The 4,257-nt window shown below is 43.3% G+C and overlaps 1 pseudogene; it reads left to right on the forward strand.

Annotated features, from left to right (window-relative positions):
- Positions 1-2,756: 2,756 nt before the first annotated feature.
- LOC124245927 (olfactory receptor 11A1-like) lies at positions 2,757-3,895 on the forward strand (annotated as a pseudogene).
- Positions 3,896-4,257: the final 362 nt, after the last annotated feature.

A 4,257-nucleotide genomic window follows, 5' to 3' on the forward strand; every position in this document is an offset into this window, starting at 1 on the left:
TAAGAGCTTGTTGTGTGGCCACAGTGAGAAGTCCATCTCTCAGGGCTGAGGCTCTATCTGTTACCAGATTACTGACCCATGTGAGGATTGAAGCTGTTATCCCAGCAATGGATCATAACCCACCAGATCTAACAAAAAGGATGGAAGAAAGGAAGGAAGGAAAGAAGCAAGGAAGGAAGGAAAGAAGGCAAAAGAAAATTCACCCCAAACTAAATTACCTGCTTGGTTTTTCCATCTCAGGAAAAGACATGATCATCCAGGCAGTTGCTTAAGCTAGAAACCTGGGATTCATCCTTAATTCCTTCCTGTCCTTCATACCCTCTTCTAGGGTAATTCATCTGCAACTTAATGTCATTTCATCAAAGTAAACTTTTTATTAAAGTATAATATGCATACGAAAAAGTGCAAAAAAGATATATCAATTCTACTATGCAAAAAGCCCTAAAATTAACCCACATTACTCCATCCCAGCTTAGCCCTAGCCACTATCTCTTACCTGGATTACTGTATTAGCTTCCTCACCAGTTTTCTCACTTTCTTTATTTAGCCCCTTACAGTCCATTCTCCACATAGAAAAGCCTGAGGAGTCTTTTCAAAATGTAAACCAGATCATGCCTTCCACAAACTCACCTCTTATCACTCTTTCCCTCGTCTGCCTCACCTCTTACGCTCCAGCTACAGTTATTGTTTTTGCTGTTTTCCTGTTTGTTTTAATTCTTCCAGTATTCAAGTGCTCGTCTCACTCAGGGCCTTTGCACATGCTGCCTCTCTATCTGTAATACTTCCCCTCTGTTCTCATAGCTGGCTACTCTGTATCCATTAGGTCTCATCTTAAATATCACTTCCTCCTCAGAGAGAGCTTCCCTGACCATCTCACCACAACTAGGTCACCTCTCCAGGCACATTATTCTTTGTGTCAGGACCCTATATTTCTCCCTCGTGGCATTTATCACAATAGTAATTTTACAATTATTTTTAAGATCACCTCCACTACTAGGATGTAAGCTCTGGAGACATTGAAACCATGACTTTCTTGCTCATGATTTTATCCCCAATGCTTACCAAGCCCAGTATATGATACATAGCAGGTGTCCAAAAATATGTGGTGAGTGAATAAATGACTGAATGAAAGAATGAATAGAATTCTGAGCTGAAGCCTCTCTTGTGTCGACATTAATCTGTCTTCTCTTCAAGAAAAGAGAGGATGGGAGAAGATTTAGGGAGGCTGATGTGTCTTTGAATTTGGAGGCACCAAGGAGAATGCCTGTAAGCCAAAAGGGGAAATCAAGTTTATTCCATTTTTAATTAGTGAGACTTGGGATTGAATGATAAAAATCTAATGATGTTAATGTCGATTCTGAAAGCTGGCTGGTAGTCTCTGAAGATGAGGTAAAATGGTAATAGGACACTGCAGGTTAATCCTCCAGTTAGGAAGCAGCTATCACCCCCAGGGACAACTCTAGTTACTAATTGATTTTCCTTATACAATGTAATTATATTCAGTGCCATCTTAGGCACCCTAAATGTTCTGGTAACTCCCATTATAGGTAGATCTTCCTTTACACAAGCCCAGTGTTTTAACAATCCAGATTGGTACAAAGGATAAATTATGAAGAAATTCTTTCATGTCACAGAAGCAATCTTAATAAGATTCCTTTGAATAGCCAGTTCCCTTAGTGGACTTAAAATAGGATTTCATTTACAAAAATATGACTTAACTGTAACCTTTTAGGGACACATTATCATTACCCAAAGCAAAACAGCAAAGATGGCTTTGCTTTATTCCCTGGCCACAGACTGAGCCTTCAGCCTAGAACACCAACTGAACCTAGCCCCTAACTCTTGCTTCATATTTACCCCTAATTTAGGCCACAATGGAGACTGATTTTTTAATCCTATCACATCCCAGGCACTAAGATCAGACAGCCATTTCACAAATATGGGTCTTTGAGCTCGGGGGGGGGGGGGTGGGGGGGAAGGGGGAGCCGCATCCATGACTCACCGCTCACCCATCCTCGCTGTTGGAAAAAAAAAATAACTCTAAATGCACATCCTACTGCTTGTGAGTCAGGAATGTCATTTTCATTTATGAAGGATGGAACATTATTTTTCTCTAACATTTCAAGTGAATAACTTTACATACATTTCCCCCCCGATTTCCATAGGAATTTGATGCCATGGCGGCAATCAGCTACATGTCCCCAGAGCCTGGCAGAAACTCTTATTTTTCTTATAGATACTTTAAGATTAAGAGTTCAGAATTCCCCTCCCCCCTCCAATTATGTTCCTGGTGAAACCCACCCTGATTTAAGGGTTGAGTGGGAGATAGGGTGGTCTGAATTCTGATGTTATTTTAGGATTTTGGATTCATATTTCTATGGAGTCTTAAAAACCGAATCTCAGAAGTTCAGGGACACTTCTGCGCCATGTCCCCATTAAGAGGTGTTTGCCTCCCACTGTGAGACTCCCAAAGGAGATTCATCACCAGTTATGTCAAGAGAAAGAGTGGAAAAGAGCAGAGGAGACGCCCTCTCTGTTCGCTCTCTAGGGCATAGTTTCTGATTCTGCTATAACTATTCTAATACGCCTAGTAGAACAAAACAGAAAATTTGTTCCAGAGGAGAAAAGACACGGCCTTTGAGTTTTATACTATGTGGCATTTCTGGTGCTATTGCTCCCCTCCAGTAGCAGGGCTCTTTTTCCAATTGGCTATATTTCTCTCTTTTTCTCAGGTCTAATGCATGAATCTCACAGATATGGGTAATCTGACTACTGTCGAAGAATTTCTTCTTCTGGGATTTGGGAGTCTCCATGGGTTACAGTTTTTTTTTCCTTTTAGGGTATGTCTGGGAATCTATGTAGTGACCTTGCTGAGGAAAGCTGTCATTCTTTCCATCATTTCCCTTGATCACAGCCTCCAAACCCCCATGTACTTCTTTCTGTCCAATTTCTCCTTCCTTGAGATCTGGTATACTACTTCTATTGCCACTAAGATGCTGAAGACCCTTCTCTCAGGTCCTGAGGCGATTTCTTTTGCAGGCAGTATGGCCCACTTTTACTTCTTTGGTTCCATGGCAGCAATTGAGTGCTTACTGCTGACAGCTGTGTCATATGACCATTACCTTGCTATCTGCAGCCTCCTCCGATACCCATCCCTCATGAACTCCCACACTCGTATCCTGCTTGCAGGTGGGTCTTGGCTGAGTGGGTTCCTAACCCCTGGGGTCACTGTCACCATGACTTTCCATCTGCCGTTCTGTGTAGCCTGAAGATTGACCACTTCTTCTGTGACCTGGCCCCTGTGCTGAAGCTGACCTGTTCTGATCCTGAGATGGTGGAGGAAACCATTTTCCTCCTGGCCTCCTTCAACACCAGGGTGTCCTTCCAGCTCACCATAGTCTCCTATGTCCACATTGTTGCTGCTGTGCTCAGGATTCTGTCAGCTACAGGAAGACAACGGGCCTTCTCTACCTGCTCCTCCCACCTCATAGTGGTCACTCTGTATTATGGAATACTGGGAACAGTGTATGCCATTACCACAGCAACCCAGGCTGCTTCCCTGAGCAAGGTCTTCTCCCTGCTCTACAGTGTGGTCACCCCCATGGTCAATCCCATCATGTACAGTCTGAGAAGCAAACATGTTAAAAAGGCAGTGAGGAGGCTCATGAGTCAGTGGGCATATGCTAAGGGGACCCTAATGGCCTTTACCATTCCCAGGGGGTCTCTTTTCTCAGAGCAGCCTGGGCTTTGGTCAAGGAGGCCAGAAACTAGGCCAAGTACTTGGGAGTTCATACCACTCCTGCTCCCTCCTTCGAAGGAAATGACTAGAGCAGGGACCCTCCCTCAGGTCCTACAGTTTAATACCCTTGGGACCTCCAGGTTAATACTTGCATAGTAAAATTGAGTTTGCAAGCCTGGCTCTTTCAGGCTATACCACCATATATAGATGCCTTTTAGGGGAAAATTCAAGACTCAAGTTTACATGCCACGTAAGTTTCTCTCTCTCTCTCTCTCCCCGTGTGTGTGTGTGTGTGTGTGTGTGTGTGTTATAGAAAATCATGGTGACAGTGACCACAGTGGTTAGGAACCCACTCAGCCAAGACTCATCTGTGTGTTTTCGAAATATCTGTTGGCATTAAGGTTTTTGGTTGCATTATGTATGTATGCCAATGTGTACACACACACACACACAAACAAACGCACCCACATACACACATAGTCAAGATTCCTTTCTCATCCAAACTTATCTTCTAGTAC

This window comes from Equus quagga, chromosome 10 (genome assembly GCF_021613505.1).
Source record: "Equus quagga isolate Etosha38 chromosome 10, UCLA_HA_Equagga_1.0, whole genome shotgun sequence".
In the NCBI taxonomy this organism is placed as follows: Eukaryota; Metazoa; Chordata; class Mammalia; order Perissodactyla; family Equidae; genus Equus; species Equus quagga.